Genomic DNA, 25,704 nt, shown 5'->3' on the forward strand with positions numbered 1-25,704 from the left:
AAATTATACATAGATGGAAGCATGGCGTAGCTGTCATGTTTTGTACCTTTCACAATCTTAATGCTGAATTTCAATTTACTTTTACGTTAATGGAAATGGAATAAAGACCATTTTAATCCTTTGAAACCTCCTTTGTTTTGGATATCACGAGAAAGTTCTGAGAAACAGCACCAGTAAAGATAAAATCTTCTTTGATTCTGATACCTAATCAGATTATTATTAAAAAAGTATTTCAGTACATTTTTGAAAGCAATATTTGAAAGCCGTTTTAACAGATTATGTTCTAAGTTTGACTATATTCTATGACTTTTAGAAAAATGACTGAGAGTCTGAGGATCATTTATTTATTTCCTTTACTTTTGAGGCATATGTTTCGTGCGCACACTCTCTTATGCATCAATGCGTATCTAGGTCACTCGTACATATAAACATCGATAAACTATCGACTATTTAACAAGTCACATCACTACGAAAGACCTTTCCAGATCGCTTTATCGGATTTAATGTTCGCGTTCTAAGTTTACTATTAAAACGTGACCATTAAAGCTTGGAGGGTGGTTAATGAAATTCTACAGTTATTGGTAGTATACTGAACAATATTACCGTGTACTGAACAATATTACCGCTGAGCAACGTTCCTAAGCCGTTATGTGCACTTTACGTTATGTATTTAACAAGAATAATAATCCATACTATGTCTTCATTAAGTACAGTAAACAGCACAGACTATGCACATTTTTGTAGCAAAAACCTTCTTATTAAGAATACTTGTGACTCTAGGTTTGGAGAGGCCTGATGTTCACATACTTGTCCCTAAAGGTCATAGCACACTTATCAGACCGAAAGGGATCAACGCCGTAACGCATTTCGTCGCAAGGCGAGGCGCTTACGTTACGGTGCGGATAAGTGTGCGTTACAGTACGGAGTTTCATACAAAGAATACTGACCGCCACAAGTTAATACGACTACGATCCGTTTCCGAGTTTAATAGTGTTGTTCGTCATTTATTCGCCTATTTTACGACATCCCGAGACGAGTGGAAATGTCTTATTCTACTCAAATTTCTAATCTTAATCCGATTTTAGAGAAGTTTAATGACAGTTTATGTATAAAATTAATTATTTAAATGCATATTTTGAGCCTTACCAGATTAGCGAATCAAAATTTGCGTCTTATTCGTGTGTAACCCATCACAGAGTTGGAATTATAATTAATAATGGAAGCTTATGAATTTTGTAGAATGTTCCAAACTTCAAGGATCCAACAGTCGTGTGGAACGACGGTTTACATGTAAACGACTTTATGTATCTAGATAAATATATAGATGTACGAGTATAAGATGCTGGCTGGGTAATATAGCTGAAAACACTTAGGCTGAGTTGCACCACCTAACTTTGACCGTAAATTTAACGATAACCGGTGGTTTTTGTATGGAGTTTGAAGGATTTTTGACGTTTGTCAAAGTTAAAGTAAGATGGTGTAACCCAGCCTTAGATGTGGGTCCAGCAGTGTACGTGCTTTAGTTAAACTGAAGGGTATAGAAGACATTTGATCCGGCGTTTCTTCCCAGCACTTTCCATATGTTTGTCTCGAAGCGCTAGTAGGTCACAAAAGATAAGGAGACATGTAAAGTGCCCCTTAAGGGCTACCTATAATCCTAGACTGCATCCCACTTACGAGTAACACCAGGTGCGATTGTGGTCAGATACCTGCCTTGTTAATTATTATTTTGACGTTCTTAAGTGCCAAAATATTATTATTGGTTTAAACTGAATAAAATACTTTTAATTTTGAAATTTTTGACAGTTTAGGCAGTCTTTAATATCTTGGAAGCGATATTTTCTAAGCAATCCAAGATGAGTACACTTGTTTAAAATAATATATAAGGAATAAGCTCACAATAGGGTTCAAGCATTTTCGGCAAAGCGTTTATTGCCTACAAATTGTCAAGCACGGATTTTAACTTCAGAAAATAACTTCAAAAATATTTTCTTACTGAAAATATTCGAACAAACGACCCCAATTTCGTGATTTATTCGCAATTGATGTCTGTGTTCTTTATTTTCCAAAGTAACACCAAAGTCGACGCACTTAGTGGGTAATCCGGAGAAATGTCCCGGGACAATCCGACTGTTGACAGGACTTATAAGATTGTTGTTGTTTACGAAGTTACCCTGGAGACTTGGTAATCGATAGGTGTGAGTTAAAGTAAAAGATCAGTTCATCTTTGTATAGTTGATAATTCTTTGAAGGCCGAGACCACTCCTAGTGTCTTAGGCTAAGTTGCATCATCTAACTTTGACCGTTCCTATAAGAATAACCAATATGGAGTTTGGCAGATTTTTGACGTTTGGTAATGTTGTAGAAAAATACAATTCAGCCTCAAAGGTCGTAGAGTTATGGTACACTATGTCCGGGACTTTTTACGTGTAAAGTGTTTGAATACTTTTTTCCCGATTTCGTAATATTTTTCACTAATGCTCTGCCCCTATTGGTCGTAGCGTGATGTTATATAGCTTATAGCATTTGTCGATAAATGGACTATCCAAAACAAAAACATATTTTCAAATCGGACAAGTAGTTCTTGAGATTAGCGCGTTCAAACAGACAAATTATTTAGCTATAAATGTATATTAGTATAGCATATAAATACGTAAATGCTGTTTGTTTACATTCTCTAATTTCTATAATGGAGACCCCAAAATCGTAGCTGCTACGAGCTCGTAACTCGTAGTCCGTAGTATTTGCCGTAGCGGAGAGCGCTGCTCCATCCGTAGCGTTGTCGTAACGCTCTCGTAGTACTTGCGATTGGAATGTAACGGTAATCATGGTAAACAAGTTTAAGGTAAAGATCCCACTCTACAGGGTGTTAGGTAAATGGGTATATGAGCCGACAAAAGCCCATGTTAACATGGGCATATAAATGGTATGGTGAAGTCAGAAATTTGATATCATCATTTTATTTTTTTTATTTTCATACACAAAATAAATTTTATAAAATCCGATTTGTTTGAAAAATAAAATAATTGAAATGAAGATATCAATTTTCTGATTTCACCATACCATTTATATGACCATGTTAACATGGGCTAGTGTCGGCTCATATACCCGTTTACCTAACACCCTGTATATGTTACTATCGATAGTATGCATATTATAGGAGTTACGTACTTTTATAGAATCTATAAAATAAAAATGAATTGCTGTTCGTTAGTCTCGCTAAGACTCGAGAATGGCTGGACCTATTTGGCTGATTTTAAACGGTGAGAGAAAATTAAGATTCGATTTCCACGCGTACGAAGTCGCCGGCACTGCTAGTAATAGACTAATAATGTATATTATGTAATATTACAATTTGTGTAAGTAAATATGTATAGTCCGTACTTAGTGTAGGTAATATTTGAAACGATTTACTGTTATTCTTATTTAATCTAAAGGTATTTCAGTCTATTATAATAAAAATGATATTAATTATACAAAAACGTCAAAAAAATCACATTATAGCTAATTTAATGCCTATGCCGTGTTAGTTATCACAATGGAACCAGTCATATAGGGCTATGACCTAGATTCGCTATCAGATCCTAAAGCTAGCACCAACTTTCTATCTAGGGCACCGTGCTTGTATAGTTACATGATTAAATTGACTAAACTTTCATACTTTTAGATTGCTGGAGTATCATTTAACATTGTAATTAAACTTATTCTGGTGCTAGTTAATTAAAAGATTGCCAATTGAACGAGTGGGGTTTTGGTCGACAAAATACTCAAAAATTGATAAAGTCATATAAAAGTCATGTACATATTATTATGAGATTCGTTTAGAGGTTTTCTAATATTGATAGTTGAACGTGTCCTCCTTATGCAATCAGATTATTTTCTACTAAAGTATTGTTTAATCAAATCCAATACTTTCCGTTGTTGTTATAGAGGCGTTAAATACAAGTATTTAAACTAATTTTGAATGCCAGACATACTTTTGGTATCTAGGTACTAATAAAAAAAAATCGTATGAATCACACTATCACACTAATTTATAAAGGCGAAAGTTTGTGAGTGTGTATGTTTGTTACTTCTTCACGTATTAACGGGTGAAGCGATTTAAATAAAATTTTGTATAGAGTTAGCTGACACCCTGGATTAACACATAGGCTACGTTTTACTGCGAGTAACACTGCGGGGCACAGCTAGTTTCAAATAATACCACTAAAACTGTCAATGTGGTATTATAATAAGTTAAGTAATCGGTTAGTTCCTAGTTCCTAAGTCACCTAGAAACCTCGTTCCTTCTATGAAGAGCTAAAGGCTGAGCTAGATCGCTTCAATGAATAATTATGTCACTGTAATTAGAAGCTGGATAAATATTTATTAGTTTTTATAATGGAACAGCGAAAACAACGAGTTTTCTATCCGCAGGGATTAATTAAGATCTAAATGAAAGCTTTCGTTACTGTGAAGTGAGATGTTTTTTCTCTGTCTTCTGCTTGACAATGATTTGAAGTTTTGATTTTCATGACAATTTGGTATGTACCTTATATAGACATAATTATTGGTTATAGTAAAGTCAACTATTCAACATTTCATGGTCTTTCTACCTCTACTGAAGGAGCATGACCCTCTCCAGTATACCAGAAGCAAATGAAGGATTTAGCCTACATTCCCCACACTGGCCAATATTAGTAGTAGCTAGGCGGAGTGCATGTTGAAGTGAAGTATCTATCAATGAAGACCTGTACATATTTCGATTTAGTATTCTTCATTGTTCAATATGCACTCTCACAAAGGTAGGTACTGCCCATCATCGAGCCCATTTTTTGCCCGAAATTCGTCAGTTTCGGGAAACGTTCAGCGAGGAGCTTAAAAAAATCAAGTCCTGTTCTGCCCTTGTAAAAGGGGTCTGATTGCAGATTACACAGTCCCAGTTGATAATCAATCTTCACACTCTCAACTGCGATCGTTAATGGATGAGTGAAGAGTGCTATATCACTCTATTTTTTTTTAATTTAAATCTGCAAAATGCCGTTCAAATTCGAATTATTTCGTCCATATGATCCAAAAAAATTCTACGGGCCGCAATAATCCAAACCTCGGGCCGCGTGCGGGCCATGGTTTGGACAGCCCTGATCTATGGTATAAACGGGAAAAGTGCAAGCTTATTTAGTTGTGAGGCTCACTTTGTTATCCTCATCATCATTTCAGCCATAGGACGTCCACTGCTGAACATAGGCCTCCTCCAATGGTTTCTAACGGCATGTTGGTAGCGGCCTGCATCCAGCGCCTTCCTGCTACCTTTATGAGGTCGTCAGTCCACCTTGCGTCGTCCTACGTTGCGCTTTCCGTTTCGTAGTTGCACAGTTGACGATAGTCTGTCTTTACGAAGCTCTTTGAGGATAGATACATTGCACATTGGTGCGAAATACTGTCCACGGGAGAGCTTATTGATATGCTATGTGTACAGAGACAATCTTTACTTCACACTTTTATTATTCTTGCGAAGGTAACTTCAAGAAACTTCTGCGTGATCAGCGATGCGCAGAGCAAGTTTTTATCTCGGCCCAAGGAAATTCAAAGGAATGTTTGTGAAGTGGAATATTTAATTTAATTACGGCCAATTTGTTACAGCCCAATGGATTGGACTGTGCGTGGTTTTGTTGATTTGAAGTAGGAGGAATCTTAATCAGTTTTGAACTAACTACCAGTTTTTGATTTTCAAATTATTTATTCTATCTTCTATCTAGCATGCAGTATATCTGCTTGACACCTATAGTTTTGAGGTACTGTCTGGCTTTTACCATTTTCGCAGTAATAGTTAGAAGAAGTATTCCCATTTACATCCGAAATTAGTGATATCGTAGACAAATTAAAATACTACAACTAAAAGAAACCACAGGTTGCAAAGTTTTCCAAAAGTTGAGATATAAACACTGGACAGAAAAGACTGACTAAGCAACTGATACTACTAAACTAAACCATTTTAAGATACTTATCTGACTGAAACATGACATATGCTCGTATGTATATCAAGTATAAAATAAAATCTGACCAGATACTTATATTCCCAAGCAAAATATCAGGTTGCGTCACGCATACTCTCACCGCGACAGGTATAGTGGATGAGCACAGTGCAACTAGATTCAGAAGTCACAGTCAGTGCCAGCCGTGACAGTCCGTGGGATCAAAATATAAGTACGATTGAAATGTTAATTAAAAAGATTTTGATATTATCGATTTTATGCAGTTAAAATGGTATAGAAAAGAAAGCGTTTAACTGGCACTAAAACTCTGACTGCACCAGTGGGCTTCTAGCAAGCTTACGCTGGGTTGCACCATCTTACTTTAATTTTAACAAACGTCAAAAATCTGTCAAACTCCATGCAAAAATCATCGGTTATCGTCATAGTAATAGTTAAAGTTAGGTGGTGCAACTCAGCCTTAATAGATCATCGGTCTACCAGGTCCCTATTCAGAAAGCTTCCACTTATAATCCTTATTTCCCAAAGGTTGTTAGTGCCTCAAGCGATCTAGTTGTTTGCTGGATCTTCAATATCTATGACTGGCCAGTTCAAAAGACAGTGACTTGAGCTTTTTTGAGAATATCTTCATTGAAAATTTTATCACGAAAAGAAATACCAAGCTCTTTTTCATTGCACGTATACAGGGTGTTCTTTGCATCCTTGCCATATTCACAGAGATGAAAGTAGGGAACTATTTATTTTAGATAAACAAGAGACTCCCGTAAAGAAAGCACACTGAGTTTTTAGTTAATTTAGTTTTGCAGTACAAATTGAAAGAAACCAATTTTGTCTCGCAAATTCAACAGGCGCGATTGGAATAAACAGTGGGCGTCAGCTTTTTACAAAAGTATTAAAATAATTTTAAAAACTACAATAGATATTTACAAATAGAGAAGATTGTCGATTAAATAAAATACTCAAGTTTAAAAAACAAAATCTTAGGACATTGTTTTTTTACTGATTTGTGTACCTCTGTAAATATGGCAAGAATGCAAAGTAACACTGTGTATTGTACCTAATATTTTAGGTATTTCACCTACTGAGCCTACTCCACCTACCTCAACTACGATCGTAGAAGTGAGTAACCGTCCCCGACAGCCGGTGTAAAAAGTGAGGCGCCACAATATGGCGGCACTAATATGTCAAGAGCCGTGACGCACACGGCACCTCGAGGTATCAAGTGAACAAATGTAAGGTTTCTTGGAATCAGAGTAACATAGCTTTGTATTGCCATTTTAAGTCACGGAATAACAGATATTTTTTTGACTACTATCTCTACCAAGTCAAATTAAAATTATATATTACGTTGGCCCTTTTTGAGGCTACTTTTCTACACTATATTGCAACTTAATCGACACATGTCTACTTAGCTATCTATGTAATTATGCTATCGACAGTAATATAGGTACCAATACGAGTTTTCGATTGCAACTTATGGTAGAGTTATTGAACAATGTTTGGTTCACTTACAAGAATTTCACTTACATAAGTGCAATTTGTGGTCTAAACTGAATAAATATTTTTGATTTTGATTTTGAATTACTATATTTACGTGTCTCAATATAGCTTGCAATAATCAATTCAATCAATTTCTCAAGACGATTCGATCTGTCTAATCGCCTGAAAATTTTGCAAAATGTCAGTTACGTCAGTTAGAGAGGCAAACGACGATAGTATACCTATACCTTGATTTTTTAGAATCCAGCAGAGATGTAAACAAACACTTTCATACACAATTACACCATAATCACTTACGTGTTCCTAATATCATACACATAATTTAACAAGCCCATGAAACCAACTTTATTTTCACGTTTATACAAGTTTGAAATCAATCTTTGAAACAAATTATTTTAGCAAAATACGTTTTCCAGTTTAGTTTTCCAGCGATAACTTCGACAATATTGGAGATAAATTAAAATTATTTATCCCACCAAAATCTATCCAACATGCTTAATTATACAAAAACGTCAAAAAAATCACATTATAGCTAATTTAATGCCTATGCCGTGTTAGTTATCACAATGGAACCAGTCATATAGATCTATGACCTAGATTCGCTATCAGATCCTAAAGCTAGCACCAACTTTCTATCTAGGGCACCGTGCTTGTATAGTTACATGATTAAATTGACTAAACTTTCATAATTTTAGATTGCTGGAGTATCATTTAACATTGTAATTAAACTTTTTCTGGTGCTAGTTAATTAAAAGATTGCCAATTGAACGAGTGGGGTTTTGGTCGACAAAGTACTCAAAAATTGATAAAGTCATATAAAAGTCATGGACATATTTATTATGAGATTAGTTTAGAGGTTTTCTAATATTGATGATGCCATGTCACAATCAGATTATTTTCTATTAAAGTATTGTTTAATCAAATCCAATACTTTCCGTTGTTGTTATAGGGGCGTTAAGTACAAGTATTTAAACTAATTTTGAATGCAAGACATACTTTTGGTATCTAGGAACTAATAAAAAAAATCGTATGAATCACACAATCACACTAATTTATAAAGGCGAAAGTTTGTGAGTGTGTATGTTTGTTACTTCTTCACGTCTTAACGGCTGAAGCGATTTTAATAAAATTTTGTATAGAGTTAGCTGACACCCTGGATTAACACATAGGCTACGTTTTACTGCGAGTAACACTGCGGGGCACAGCTAGTTTCAAATAATACCACTAAAACTGTAAATGTGGTATTATAATAAGTTAAGTAATTGGTTAGTTCCTAGTTCCTAAGTCACCTAGAAACCTCGTTCCTTCTATGAAGAGCTAAAGGCTGAACTAGATCGCTTCAATGAATAATTATGTCACTGTAATTAGATGCTGGATAAATATTTATTAGTTTTTATAATGGAACAGCGAAAACAACGAGTTTTCTATCCGCAGGGATTAATTAAGATCTAAATGAAAGCTTTCGTTACTGTGAAGTGAGATGTTTTTTCTCTGTCTTCTGTCTTCTGCTTGACAATGATTTGAAGTTTTGATTTTCATGACAATTTGGTATGTACCTTATAAAGACATAATTATTGGTTATAGTAAAGTGAACTATTCAACATTTCATGGTCTTTCTACCTCTACTGAAGGAGCATGACCCTCTCCAGTATACCAGAGGCAAATGAAGGATTTAGCCTACATTCCCCACACTGGCCAATATTAGTAGTAGCTAGGCGGAGTGCATGTTGAAGTGAAGTATCTATCAATGAAGACCTGTACATATTTCGATTTAGTAAGCTTCATTGTTCAATATGCACTCTCACAAAGGTAGGTACTGCCCATCATCGAGCCCATTTTTTGCCCGAAATTCGTCAGTTTCGGGAAACGTTCAGCGAGGAGCTTAAAAAAATCAAGTCCTGTTCTGCCCTTGTAAAAGGGGTCTGATTGCAGATTACACAGTCCCAGTTGATAATCAATCTTCACACTCTCAACTGCGATCGTTAATGGATGAGTGAAGAGTGCTATATCACTCTAATTTTTTTTAATTTAAATCTGCAAAATGCCGTTCAAATTCGAATTATTTCGTGAATGTTATCCAAAAAAATTCTACGGGCCGCAATAATCCAAACCTCGGGCCGCGTGCGGGCCATGGTTTGGACAGCCCTGATCTATGGTATAAACGGGAAAAGTGCAAACTTATTTAGTTGTGAGGCTCACTTGGTTATTCACATCATCATTTCAGCCATAGGACGTCCATTGCTGAACATAGGCCTCCTCCAATGGTTTCTACAATGGCATGTTAGTAGCGGCCTGCATCCAGCGCCTTCCTGCTACCTTTATGAGGTCGTCAGTCCACCTTGCGTCGTCCTAAGTTGCGTTTTCCGTTCCACAGTTGACGATAGTCTGTCTTTACGAAGGTCTTTGAGGATGGATACATTGGTGCGATATGCCGTTCACTGGAGAGCTTGTTGATATGCTATCTGTACAGAGACAATCTTGACTTCACACTTTTATTATTCTTGCGAAGGTAACTTCAAGAAACTTCTGCGTGATCAGCGATGCGCAGAGCAAGTTTTTATCTCGGCCCAAGGAAATTCAAAGGAATGTTTGTGAAGTGGAATATTTAATGTAATTACGGCCAATTTGTTACAGCCCAATGGATTGGACGTCGGAGGAGTGCGTGAGTTTTGTTGATTTGAAGTAGGAGGAATCTTAACCAATTTTGAACTAGCTATCTGACTAGTTTTTGATTTTTTTTAATTATTATTACCTATCTTCAGACAAAACACCTAATTATTACAAAAAGTTAAAACTCGCGTCGATCACTGGTATAATTGACATTTAGTGGATATAATGTAATTTTAAACCAGTGTTCATCGCGCATATAACTTTTTTTGATTATTTTTAAACTACGGTCCTGCTTTAACATTACCAGAGTAGGTACGAGTAGAAATATTTGTGTACCAGATGTATTTTTGAAGGTTTAGTTAGAATAAGCATTCCCATTTGCATACGAAATTAAAGATATCGTAAACAAATTAAAATACTGAAACTGAAAGAAACCACAGGTTTGCAATGCTTTCCCAAAATTGAAAAAAAAAAAAAAAACACTGGATGGAAAAGACTCGAGACGCATTCAAACAAGTGAAACTACTAAACTAACCATTTTAAGATAGGTACTTATCTAACTGAAACATGACATATACTCGTATGTATAAAATAAAATCTGACCAGATACTTATATTCCCAAGCAAAATATCAGGTTGCGTCACGCATACTCTCACCGCGACAGGTGTAGTGGATGAACACAGTGCAACTAGGTTCAGAAGTCACAGAGTCAGCGTCTGCCGTGACAGGCCGTGGGTTCAATTCCCAACTCAGTCAATTGTTTCGATCTAAAACTAAAATAAGTACGATTGAAATATTGAATTATATTTTCTATTTTTTGCAGTGAAAATGGTACAGAAGTAAAAAAAAAATGGCCAAATGCGTGTCGTGCCACGCGCAGCGTAGGGTTCCGTAGTTGTCCGTCGCTAGCACAATATATTTCAGAAGCAAGCAATTACTACATCTAAAGTCACTTTCAATATTTTCTTCTAAGGATTTTTTATTGAGTAAGAAATGTTATAATATATGTGAGTTAAACGACTATTAGGTACTCTGAAACTAACTGTGTGCCTACCATGAGTTTACGTTAGGTGTGCTCGGTAGCGACTGCGTAAAAAAATGACATTTAAATGTATGACATATTGTGCAGCGCCCCTAGTGGCTACTTTCAAGAAATAAGACCTTCATAGAATTTTTTGACGTATTCGCTAGCGAACTCACCTAACGTAAACTCATGGTAGGCACACTGATCTATCTTAACCGTTATAATTTTCCTTGAAAGTTCATAAAATGTACTATTATTGTGATTTTTTCCAGATTTTCTAAGCCAACATTTTAGTTTTTAAAGGGAGGGGGGGGGGGCTTTATTCCACCACTTTTTCGGCGTGATTAATATATGTACATACCTCCATAAAATTAGAGCTCTCTAGTGCCAATAGTTTTACAGACGGCCAGACAAACATGACGAAACTATAAGGGTTCCTTGCCAGGACTACGGAACCCTAAAAAGTGTTTAACTGGCACTTAAACTCTGACTGCAAACATCAGTTGGCTTCTCGCAAACTTAATAGATCATCGGTCTACCCTAGGCAGTTTCCTATTCAGGAAGATTCCTAATATTTCCCAAAGGTTGTTAGTGCCTCTAGCGATTAGTTGTTCGCTGGATCTTCAATATCTATAACTGGCCAATTCAAAAGGCAGTGACTTGGGCTTTTTTGAGAATATCTTCATTGAACACTTTATCACGAAAAGAAGTATGTACCAAGCTCTTTTCATTGCACGTATATTGTACTAATATTTTAGGTATTTCAGTGAGCCTGCTCTACTAACCTCCACTACTATCGTAGTACTCGTAAGTGAGTAACCGTCCCCGACAGCCGGTGTAAAAAGTGAGGCGCCACAATATGGCGGCACTAATATGTCAAGAGGCGTGACGCGCACGGCACCTCGAGGTATCAAGTGAACAAATGTAAGGTTTCTTGGAATCAGAGTAACATAGCTATGTAACTTAAAATGGCAATACAAAGCTTTGTATTGCCATTTTAAGTCACGGAATAACAGATATTTTTTTGACTACTATCTCTACTAAGTCAAATTAAAATTCTTTATTACGTAGGCCCTTTTTGAGGCCACTTTTCTACACTATATTGCAACTTAATCGACACATGTCTACTTAGCTATCTATGTAATTATGCTATCAACAGTACCAATACGAGTTTTCGATTGCAACTTATGGTAGAGTTATTGAACAATGTTTGGTTCACTTATAAGAATTTCACTTACATAAGTGCCATTTGTGGTCTAAACTGAATAAATATTTTTGATTTTGATTTTGAATTTCTATATTTACGTGTCTCAATATAGCTTGCAATATAGAGTGACGTAACTGACATTTTTTTCGAAACTTCTCAATACGATTCGATCTGTCTAATCGCCTGAAAATTTTGCAAAATGTCAGTTACGTCAGTTAGAGAGGCAAGCGACGATAGTAGGTATACCTAGATAATTTATGTATGTTGGAGCTTACCTTGATTAGGTTATTAGATAGTTAACTGAGAATCTAAGATGTACACAATAGAAAAAAAAAATTCTAGAAGCATACGTTATACAGGTTGTCCGTAATATAAGGCATTTATTTATACCAGTTTTTTCACCACAAATATACTGTGCCATTGACTAATTTATTTCCGTATGTTTTAACACACTCACTAATTAATTTCAGCTATTAATGCATTGCGTATCGGCTTACATGGAAACATCGAGCGTTTCTATTCTGTACCCCAAATTATGCCAGAAATTAATTAACTGATAGAGGAGACATGTCTAATGATAGATAATATAATTATTATCAGAAAGACTTCGAAAGTTATCATTTATGAAAAACTCATTTTTTTAAGAAAATTGCAACCGTATTATATTTTTTCAACCCATACCCATGTTGATTTACTGATGATTGCGTTAAGTTTTGCTTACCTAATTAATACATGCGTAGGATAGCAGACAACGTATGTGGTGGCACACTGTACATACCTGTAAGAGAAGAAAAAATATTGGACTTCTAATTCAACTTGAATGGCAATTTTCGTAGAAAGATAAATGTCTGAACTTAAACTATGATAACTAAATACAAATATGCAGTTTGGTTATCATTCAAGCGGTAAGTGTAAAATTAAAGACTCATGCCAGTATTCAGTATTCGATTGATACCAATCCTATTGAGTAATTAGGAAAATATTCAGTTAAAAAAAATATTCAAACGCTACATTATATCCCTATTCAATACAAAGACACATCTAGAACATACAGCTGTATCCGTGACAGAGGACGTGGAATAGCCTCCTTGAAATTAGCCACGACGGTTTTTATTGCGCCCCTTTTAACACGGAAATCCGAATGAGTTAGGGCTGCCAAATACGATTCTTTAATTTCAATATACCCTATATTCACTGTATATTCTTTACGAGATCGAACCAGAAATGAGGATCGAAACGAAATAAAACTGCTGATCCTATAGCCCAATGGATTCATCATCGTCATAATTATCATTATTTCAACATAGGATTTCCATATTGCATTCCTGCTACCTTTAGCTTTATGAGAACATCGGTCCACCTCGTGGATGGACGCCCCACTCTGCGTTTTCCGGAAATTCTGGCCTTTCTCACCGTGGGCCACGGCATATTATGCTGAGTGGGGTCCCATTGCGATGGACATCGCTGTGCGACAGGGTGGCACTACTCAGTTTACTTTCTCTCCTATTGTATGTTTTATGTGTTACCTCTGTCTTATTTGCTTTTTCTTTCTTTCTTTCTTCTTTCACTCCAGAACCTTACTGTTGCATCGGCCTCCAGTTCGGCGTACTTTGTTTGAGGTCAGGTACCCGGCAACTGGTTAAGTGTCCCGTTTGTTTATGTAAGTGAGTCCGATATTTAGTAAACCAAGATAACGAAAAAAAAATACACACATCATCAAGCTTGCTCCTTCAATGTGACAAATTGGAGCAGATATGTGTTGAATCGCTATCAAAATAAAATAGAGATTGGAGGCAGCCCTTGGTTGCATAAGTTGTCATCGCTGGCTCTCCATTCGGCGCACGTACGTAGAGCACAGCCACACGGTGCGTCGCTATAGAAGAATTGGCGATAAACATGTATACTGCAGGGTGCTGTGTATCTTTGGCTCTCTGTGGCTAGCGCTTAAAATAACATCGGCATGAGTAGCCCAAGTAAATGAAGATAACCTCTATATAAAATAGCTAGCTATAGTCTGGTCTGCGAGCACGTAGAATTTTGTCCAATGACCCCAAGCTACCCATCGCTCGCGCGTAATTATGTTGCTGTCGCGACTGTGCGACGGGCGCCCGCAGTGAGTGTGGGGTCATTGGACAAAATTCTACGTCCTTACAGACCGGGCTTTAGTCTTACATAGGTAGGGGCCTTCAAACCAGAGGCGTGAGGAAGAGCTTTAGTGGTACCACTGTCACTACCGTGACAAACGCGACGTGTGACTGTACTTCTAGAAATTGTATGAAACTAGTAGTGATAGGAGCAAACGCGCCACACTGGCGCCATTGCAGCGCTTCCGCGCTTCTAATTTGATAGAGCCCAAAAGATACGGAGACTACTTCAGTTCATCATCATCATCATCTCACCCATAGGACGTCCACTGCTGAACATAGGCCTCCCTCAATGCTTTCCATGTTACCCGGTTGGCAGCGGCCTGCGTCCAGCGCCTTCCTGCTACCTTTATGATGTCGTCGGTACGTCGGTCCACCTTGTGGGTGAACGTCCCACGCTGCGTTTTCCGGTACGCGGCCTCCACTCCAGAACCTTGCTACCCCATCGGCCGTCAGTTCTGCGTACTATGTGCCCTGCCCATTGCCACTTCAGCTAATCCGTCGGGCTATGTTAGCGACTTGAGTTCGTTTACGGATCTCCTCATTTCTGATTCGTTATAAAGTTATAAATAACTTGAAAATATCGAACTGCCTAAGGCGGGAATCGAACTTACGACCTTTTGCTTGCTGGGCTCTTCCGTCTGAGTTACTTCTGGATGAACCAGTTATAAAGGTTCGTAATTAACTGGTAAGAGTTGTTTGTGCCCAAATACAAAATCATTAGCACAATGATCATCAAACTTACTACGCTACCCCTGGGTTTGGTTAGGTATCTTTTTACTTATCTTACTCTTCTATTAACATTTCTTTCGACCAATCGTATCGAGAGATGACAATGCAAATACTTGTTATTGTCTAAATAGAAAATCATTTGCACAATCAACCAAATAGACGAAGAGCTAGTGAACGCCAGACCTACGTCATTTTATAAAAGCTGAAAGTTTGTCAGCGTATGCTCCCAATATAGGATATAATGTTGGTGAATTATTAAGTTTGGGTCATCGTGGCTTTGGGAGCTACCCTAAAAAACTGTCTGGCAAGGAGTTGGAACTGTCAAAACTGTCTGGCTGTTGGGGAAAATACTTCTAATTATTGCCCAAATATTAAACATAAAAATCCGATTTTATGGTATAACGTTAGTAGAATTACAGTCTATTTAATATATAGAAAAAGCCACCGTAAAAGTTAGACAGTTTTGACATTTCCAACTCCTTGCCAGTTTTTTAGGGTAGCTCCCAAAACCACGATGACTCAAACTTCATAATTCACCAACATTATATCCCATATTGGGAGCATACGCTGACAAACTATCAGATTTTATAAAATGACGTAGGTCTGGCGTTCACTAGCTCTTAGTCTAAAACCTACCCCTATTTGGTAACGTATCTCATCATCAGTTGTCTCTCAATTCCGCGCACGTCTGCGCACGGCATCGGCCCAGCCTCGCGAGATTACCGCCTCGGGGAATCGAATCTGCGACATCATGGGATAGCTACCTAATTAACAAGATAAGACTCCCCCATTTGCATATTGAGACTTTTTATCGCCGTATTACCATAGCGTTGGGGAACGCCGAAGGAAAAAGGATCCGCTATGAATTTCAATGGGACATGTAGATTGTGTAGACTTGTTATTTAATGATATTGAACATAAATTGGGGAAAGTAAGTAATGCAAAATTATTTGTTGTGTTAATTTACACTCAGTATGGCAAACCACAGGTTTCCCTTAAAGGGCATGCTGATGATGATGATCCATCCGATCGATTTCGGCCATGGCGACCACTCCGACTCCTAGCTGTCTTGGCGGCGCTGGTGTGCCCGAAGATGGCTTACGTAGCTGATCTTCGCGACAAACCCCCTCGCACATTGAGGGCATCTGAGCACGCCGCCAACATAGTTATAGTGAATGGTGAATTACAGGTTTCCCTTAAAGGTCATAGCACACTTATCAACCCGGAAAGGTATCGCCTTTACGTTACGGTGCAGATAATAAGTGTGCGTTGCAGTACGGAGTTTCATTAAATAATACTGACCGCCTGGAGTTGATATGGTTACGGTCTGTTTCCGGGATGATAAGTGTGCTTTGTCCATAAGTTATCAATAGCACAAAGTGAAGGTCGGAAAAGCTACAAATAACTACCCACGCAACGCTATACAACACACAATAAGATCGTCATTTTATACTTATTATTCACAAACGATGCTTGCTTAAGTGAAGCAGCAAATCGAACGCACAGCGTTGAAGGAGCTCTGTGATTGGTTCGTGTGTCACCCTGTGCGTCCTCGCGCACTGTGAGACCTCATAGTAATGTTTGTGAATACGGGCGTAAGTATCTATTCATTCAAACAATAATGCTTTACTTCATTAAATATTTACAAAGTGGAAGTTAAAGTTAACTATCTTTAAAGCGCCTAGTTAAAAAAGCTTCAGTATTTTTAACTGCAGCATAAGTAATTTAAAGCGGAACTAGCAGCCTAAATAGTATCATCACTATCACACGAAAATCGCAAGTCAGGAAACTATTATGCCATCGCTCGCAACGAAATTTTTATGCGCCACTATTGTTGAAAAAGATTACTCGTAAAGTTTTTTTGCTAGTAGTAACTATAAGTGGAGTGAATAAGCACTTAACATATTTTTCAGTGCATCTCACTCACACCAATCGTCACCGTTTCCAAATAATATTCAAGTACCCATTTTCACCATCCATCCCTAATTTTTAAGTGACCCCTACGTAAACAAAATTCCTGGTTTTTGTTAGCATGGGTGCAACTAAAAAATTTGGGATTGATGGTGAAAACGGGCTTAAAAGAGACTCTCTTAGGTTTCTTGCTCCTTATCCAATCTAAGATATTTACGATAGGTTCTAGAGCAGCGGTGTATGTGAATAGCATATTTTTATTATTAGTCCTTACTCTCTTGAGGGGTGTTTATCTTAGGTTTTTCAGTTTGTGTAGAGTACTACAAACAGTAGTTTGTTCAAATTATTTCTATATTTGTTTATTACCGTCATTCCACTGTTCTCTCTGAGATCTTCTCCTTCATTATTTAACCAAGGTTTCATTCGTTCTATAATATCAATAAAAGTATTATAAAAGAAGCGAACGTACACGAATTAGCTTTCGAACGATTTCACAATAAGAACGAGGATTCTTCCATTATATTTTTTGTTTTGTGAAACTACTTTGATCAGCGAGTGTTCGCTACTCCGTTAGTCCATTTAACAATTGCGATTAAGTAGAGAATGTCATTTGATTCTAGATTTGGAAAATGTTAAAGTTATGAAAAATATTTACTTTTTTTCTCAAAAAAAATTGATTGTAGGGTAAACCACCCAATCATTNTGTGTATCTTTGGCTCTCTGTGGCTAGCCACACGCTTAAAACATCTCGGCATGAGTAGCCCAAAATAAATGAAAAATTGGCGTCAAACATGTATCTGCAGGATGCTCAATAACTCTGTATTTTGCTTAATAGTATTAAGGTTCAGCTAAACCAACGCGAACACACGCTATCAGCCGGCGTGCAGCGATGGCGATCAGACATAAATACATTGATCGCCATCGCTGCACGCCGGCTGATCACTTGTGATCGCGTTGGTTTGGCTGAACCTTTCCATAGTTAGGGTGACTTCAAATTAGAGAACAAACGCGATGTCTAGTGGCGCTGGAATTGCGCTTCTAGAAATTGTATGAAAACTAGCAGTGGTGCAGAAAGCGCTCCACAGTGATGCTACTGCAGCGATTTCTCATCTCACGAAGGAGCCTTTTGTTGTCTTGCCATAAGTTTGTCTCGTAACGCTGGTAGGGTAACTAGTTGTTTGTGTCTAAATAGAAAATACCTGATTCGCAAAAGGAACCAAACCTCCTAGCCCTGCGTTCAGTTACGTAAGTCATTCTTCTGTTAGCATTTCTTTCGTCCAATCATTTCTAGAGATGACAATGCAAAATGGTTCATAACCATTTGTGTCTAAACAGAAAATCATTTGCACAATCAACCAAACCTACCCCTATTTGGTTACGTATCTCATCATCAGTTGTCTCTCAATTCCGCGCACGTCTGCGCACGGCATCGGCCCAGCCTCGCGAGATTACCGCCTCGGGGAATCGAATCTGCGACATCATGGGATAGCTACCTAATTAACAAGATAAGACTCCCCCATTTGCATATTGAGTCTTTTTATCGCCGTATTACCATAGCGTTGGAAACGCCGAAGGAAAAAGGATCCGCTATGAATTTCAATGGGACATGTAGATTGTGTAGACTTGTTATTTAATGATATTGAACATAATTTAATGGGGAACGTAAGTAATGCCACATTGTTTTTTGTGTTAATTTACACTCAATATGGCGAATCACAATCCTACTAATATTTACGAGTAAATGCGAAAGATTGGATGTCTGGATGTTTGTTACTCTTTCACGCAAAAACTACTGAACGGATTTTGATGAAACTTTACAGTATTATTGTTTATAACCGAGAATAACATATAAGCTATAATTCATGACGATCTGTGTCAAACGAAATTTCACTCGGGTGAAGCCGCGGGCAAAAGCTAGTAACCAAATAAAATGGGAATGGGCCAGGCAAAGAAGAAAATGTCGAATCATAATAACACAAGTAAAGGTTGGAAAAGCTACCAATATCTACGCAACACACTCAATACGATCGTCATATTATACTAAAATAACGCCCGTATTCACAAACGATGCTTGCTTAAGTAAAGCAGCAAATCGAACGCACAGCGTTGAATGAGCTCTGTGATTGGTTCGTGTGCCACCCTGTGTGTCCTCGCTCACTGTGAGACCTCATAGTAATGTTTGTGAATACGGGCGTGAGTATCTATTCATTCAAACAATAATGCTTTACTTCATTAAATATTTACAAAGTGGAAGTTAAAGTTAACTATCTTTAAAGCGCCTAGTTAAAAAAGCTTCAGTATTTTTAACTGCAGCATAAGTAATTTAAAGCGGAACTAGCAGCCTAAATAGTATCATCACTATCACACGAAAATCGCAAGTCAGGAGGAAGTTATTATGCCATCGCTCGCAACGAAACAAGATTCATTTTTTTGCGACCACTATCGTTGAAAAAGATTACTCGTAAAGTTTTTTTTACTAGCAGAGTACCTAGCTATAAGTGGAGTAAATAAACATCAAACATTTCTTTTTAATTGTAATGGACTCTCATTAATCAAACAAAAGTTACCTACTTGATTTATTTAAAGTTTTCTTGCTCCATTGTTCATTTTTTAAACACGCTCTAGAACCACTGTTCTCTATGAGATCTTCTCCTTCTTTTATAGAAAAAACAACCAAAAGGTTTCCTTCGTTCGATAATCTCAATAAAAGTATTCTGAAAAGAAGTGAGCGTACAAGAATTAGCTATCGAGCGATTCCATAATAAGAACGTAGATTCTCCCACTACATTTTCTGTTTATTTTTAGCTTAAGCGACTCTGTGAAACTTCGATCAGCGAGTGTTCGCTACACCGTTAGTCCATTTATCAATTGCGATTAAGTAGATAATGTCATTTGATTCTTTTTTTTTTTTTTTTTTTTTTTTTTCCACAACGAGGAAGCTCTTGGCCTGTATCTCACCTGATGGTAAGTGATGATCAGGCCGAAGGTGGAAGCGAGCTTCACCCGGAATCCTCAACCACGGAGGAACTGGCTATCTTACCTTTAACTTGATTTGGAAAATGTGAAAATTTTGAAAAATATTTCCTTTTTTCCCAAAAAAGTAGGACGACGAAAATTATTTCCTTTCTTCCTTTACATTGAATACTCATTTTGTTAATTCTTTTTATTCCTAGTCCTTTACCAAAAGTAATTGTATTTGAGCACCCAAAATCATCCCCTTTTAGATGGGAGAAGATTTTTTACAAAATATTAATAGTACAGTGTTTTTTACGTACTTTAAAAGCAGACAAATCATAAACTTCCCATTTCCTCCTAAATACTGAAGTAACGACTTTGAATTCAAACTCAAACCAGAAGGGTCTCTTTGCTATAACTTAGGCAGGTCAAGTTTACATTGAGCATTAAGGTCGCGGAGTGTAAATAAACAGACAGACTGATTGTTACAATTTCGATTGTTATTTCAAGGCTTTCTTTAATAGCCTCCTAATTGTTAGGCCAAGGTCTGTATTAAATTGTGATGACTTGCAAGGATAAATCGTGCTACCCTTAAGGTTAAATGTTAACCCGGTTCTATTGTAATTTTAAGTACGATTTGTTGGAAGTAATTTTCTCAAAATCCGATTTCATGTCAGCCATATAGGTACTATGTACTGTGATTGGTCTACATATTAAGGTAGCCTATACAGGGTGGAACTTTGTAATCCCACCTGAAGGGAAAGTACTCTTAATACTGTAGGTAGAAAATTTTACTCAAAGAAAATATTCCTTTATTTTTGAAAAGAAATAGAACTGCATTCAAAGATTTCCAAAATATGCTTGCCACACCCGAGATTCGAACCAACTAAAATCGGTTCAAAATTACACCCTGTATACTGTATAGTTAGGCTAGAGTTATTTAGAGACAAAACCCTCCTATCTGCAGTCGGGAAATAAACAAAATTTCAACACGCTACCAATAAGACAAACAGTTAAACAACAAATAACCTGTCAAAAGATGATTTATAGACGTTAAAACAAATGAAACGGAGGAACATAGTATAGTTCCAAAATACTGAACTGTCCTATGCATGACATTGACAGTGGGGCGCCACCGTCAATACCGGATCGCTGGTTCTAATTTTTGCCATGTTGGAAACCATATAGTTGAACGATGGAACATTGAGTTTGGTGGGACAGTTCAGCGTGGGTCATCTATAGGCTTAGTACGCCTCATAGTACCTAGTAGTAGGCACTAGGCTGAGTTTCCTATTTGGCTAGTAACCAGTCAGAGACGGTACTATCCTTTCTGAATTCCTTTTTTAGCAGGAAGGCGCTGGATGCGGGCCGCCACCAACCGGTAATTGTGGAAATCATTGGGGGAGGCCTATGTTCAGTAGTGGACATGAAATGATGATGATGGTGAGCATTTTGGTGCTTGTACCCGTTCTGTTGTTTAGTTTTATTTATTATCTTGCTGTGTACTTGCATCTAACAAATACTTTTCTTTCTTTTTCTTTCTTTCCTTTCTGTAGTCGGGTAAAAAACAAACTCAAACTTGATAAGCAACTTGTTGACTGGTCAAGGCTAGTAATTTTAGCCTGATAGGAAGTATCTAGCACATAGGGTAAAGCCAGAGACAATTTAAACCGTTTCTAAATTGTCCCTAGCTTTACTCTCCTTGCTGGAGTCGGTTAAAAAACAAATTCAAATTTCAAACAAGCTGCCTACTTGACTACAGCTCGTCGAGTCCGGTCTAGTAGGCCTGGGAGACAATCCAGAGACGCTGAGACAAATGAAACGTACATAGCCGCCGCTTGAGCGCACTCCAGCCCGTGCTGTAGGGATGGGAGCGTGTCGATAGATTTATCGGCATGGGGCACACTGAAAACCAGCGTCGTGGCCTCCCTCACCGGGGGCCACGGCATATGCTGAGTGGGGTCCCATTACGATGGGCATCGCTGTGCGACAGGGTGGCACTGCTTAGTTTACTTGCTCTTTCATTGTATGTTTTATGTCACCTGTCTTATTTGCTTTTTTTTTTTATTTTACATCTTTTGTCTTTTGTGATGTCCATGGCAATAAATGTTTCTTTCTTTCTTTCTTTCTTTCTTTCTATCGATGTTTTGCTTTAGGATGAATTTTATAAAAAACAGTTTTGTAAATCTGTAAAATTGTACCTACTTTTAAAGTTGAGTAGTAGGTATTATTGTTTTGTTGGAATTATTTTGGCAGATTTTTACTTTTCGGTTTTGGCTTATCTTTCTAGATCATCGCCCACTCTACTGTCTGCATTGCCTAAGGTGTTAAAGTTCTTGAGATATAAAAATGTTTCTAAATTTAATAATAAAAAGATCAGCAATCTGTCACATTATAGCAATAGACAAAACTTAGCGGCGAAAACATTATTTATACTAGCAAAATACTAGGTTTGGGAAAAGCATTGAAGGACTCCTATTTACTAAGTTAAAAAAAAAATTTGAGTAGAGACATGGGCTTAACAGCAAAATCATAACGAATTCAAAAGCTATTTTTATCTTAAGGTTAGAACTCATTAGTCAGAACTTACTACATTCTTCCCAAAAGGCATTTGTAGTAATACTCGTATATTTTACAAAAGGTCACACCCAAATCTAAAAACTGCACAACCTTTCTGTCCGAGGCAATTTCTAAGCCGAGGCATTTCTAAATAGATTCCGTGTTCACAACACCTCCCCAAGATTACAACTCAGCAAAGTCACGAGTCATCGATAACCAAATCCCGTCCCTACAAGAAATACAATTGCATAGCGCGCCCCAACCTAAATGCGCTCCATCTAACACAATGCGATATAGAAACACATGACTATGCCCTCTAATCTTATTTCGCATCGCAGGTGCGCGAGGGAGGGGACTTTTATCGATATATTTCATCGACATCTTCCATTCCATGTGTCGTCAATACGAGGTGGCTGTGGAGTTGAAAAAATGTTTTTGTTGGTTGTTTTGTCATAGTTGTTTTAGTTCCCCGGAGTTGCTATAGAAATACCGAAACTGGAACTGGAATAGAGAGAAAAATACATGTCAAACGAATTGCTGTGTCGAAATGACGGAAACTGGGTCTACTTTAATCCGATATTGTAACAAATTGTAAGTTAGATAATATTTTGGTTTCAAAACAAGTTAGGTGTTTCGCGCTAATTTAGTTTGAATAGTTAAATCATTTTGAAGTAGAGTAGACATACGTCCGGCAAAGCAAAATGCCATGGGTTCATGTCTCACATGGGGCAGTTAGATTTTTTCACGTTTTAAATAATTAAGCCTGGGTTACAGCATTCTACTTCAACTATAATACACGTCAAAAATTTGTCAAACTCTATACAAAAACACTGGTTAAAGTAAGAGTTACCATTAAACTAAGGTAGCTAAATCAATCAACTAGGCGTTAAAACACCAACTTTATAACCAAGCTCCACCGCCCCATATAGACCGAAGGACCTAGCTGAAACTGCCCATCATTTAATGGAAATGGAGTCTCCATTTCCATTCTAAGACTTTTATCTATACCTTTAATCACTTAGTTATCTAAACGACACGGCCGAAAAAGTTTAACTACGTCGTAATGGTGTAGTGGAACGCATTACCCCGGTTAGCGGCAGGCAATCCACCACTAATTTGATAGCTCGGACAAACGAGCGGGCATTAAGGTGTAGGCTAAGATATTAGACGCAGCGATTGTACGCACCGACCAAGATATGGTCTTTGCGCGACTCTAAAATCGTTGTTTTAGCCAAATGACGTCCAAAGGTCTTCCCCAAGGATTTCCACAACAATCGGTTCTGTGCTGCTCGCGTAAACGTACTTCACTAGATCGTCGGTCTTTCGGCTCGTGGTGACCACTTGACAACTTTCTGCCCTAGGGGACATTTTTTTTTATGTGATAGGAGGCAAACGAGCAGACGGATCACCTGATGGTAAATGATTACCGTCGCCCATAGACACCCGCAGACCCAGGGGCGTTACAGGTGCGTTGCCGGCCTTTAAGGTAAAGATACGCTCTCCTCTTGAAAGCTTGCAGGTCGTATCCGTCCGGAAACACCGCAGACGACAGTCCATTCCACAGTTTGGTTTTACGGGGCAGGAAGTTTCTAGAGAAACGTACTGTTGTGGACTGCCAACCATCTAAGTGATGGGGGTGGAAGTGCTGTCGGGTAGATCGGTGGCGAAAAGTGGCGGCAGGAATAAGTCCGGATAATTCTTCGGAGCACTCCCCGTGATACATGCGATAGAAGATGCACAGTGCGATAGATTAGCTCTACGAGATATGTGGCCCGTTTACCACTACTTATGTTTGGCAATATTTTTTTTTAAATATTTAGTAATTTGTTTTAGCCCCCCGTACTAAGCTAAATATGCTTGTATATATACACACGAGTCAGCTTACCACAATAGTCGANTTATGTGATTATAGCTTACTAGATGACGAAAATTTCTGCGTTCTGGTCTTATCCAGAGGTTCTCAAATAGGGACCTGAAAATGCGGCGAAATGGTTCCAGTAAAGGATGGTACGGCAGTGTTTGCTTCGCGCTCGACTTGGCGGGGGCACTGCCGTGCCCCCAGATCTTACTTTTAGTGTATACTTTTTCGGAGTCAGTTTAATTTTTAGTCGGTTTTATTCACGTAGACGCGAGGTCCAAATGCAATGCTGCGTGATTGGTGGATTTTGACATATCTGTCAATGTCATGTCAAAAAGAACTGAGCGAGCGAGATGTCACTAGTAGCAACACTGTCAAACATAACTTTTTGCAACTATTTGAAGTTTAATAACTTTACGGATATCATTGGTTGTTTTACCACAGAATAATAATAAGTACTACGTACAGAAGTTTTACTTCGCGAAGGTATTTAAAAAAATGTATGCTCAATGTCATTAACAATATGGTGTAATTTAGCTTGTCTCAAGAGTCAAGCAAGTTTGTCAGAAGTTTTGTTGCGCCGAAGCTATAGGGCTGACTTCGGTAAAATGATGTGACGTGAGGTGCCAATCTGCAGAAAATGGCGGAGGAAATACATGATTTAGCATGAATTATTATCATGAATANTATTTTTTTTTAAATATTTAGTAATTTGTTTTAGCCCCCCGTACTAAGCTAAATATGCTTGTATATATACACACGAGTCAGCTTACCACAATAGTCGATCTGCGGCGGGGACCGAACCTGCGTTTCCCGGATCACGAGTCGGCCAGTCCGACCCCTTTACCGGTTCGTCTATCGTGACTTCGAATTCTTCGGGCTACGTCAGTTAATTAGGCTTTCCTGGAGATCTTCTCATTTCTGCTAACCACTCGAGCTAAAGTAAAATATGCTTGTGTTAGCAGTGAGTTAAGCACAATAGGCCAGATAGATGATCGACAGAGAAACTCTTAGCTGGAAATTTTTATTTCTCCGGGTTACCAACTTATTGCAAAAATGGCAGCAAAAATTCAGATCTTGCGTTATTTTTGGGACAACCTTTAAATATTTACCCAATAAATGCCTCTCGACTTGAAGAGGCCCAGATTATAGTGTTCGGGGAAGACTGCACCAGTCCTTAAATATTCGCAATTTAAAAGAGTATGCGGAACGTTTAGGGCGAGCTATTGGAA

The sequence above is a fragment of the Ostrinia furnacalis genome, unplaced genomic scaffold (assembly GCF_004193835.3).
Source record: "Ostrinia furnacalis isolate ACB-3 unplaced genomic scaffold, ASM419383v2 OfSCF1415, whole genome shotgun sequence".
Classification (NCBI taxonomy): domain Eukaryota; kingdom Metazoa; phylum Arthropoda; class Insecta; order Lepidoptera; family Crambidae; genus Ostrinia; species Ostrinia furnacalis.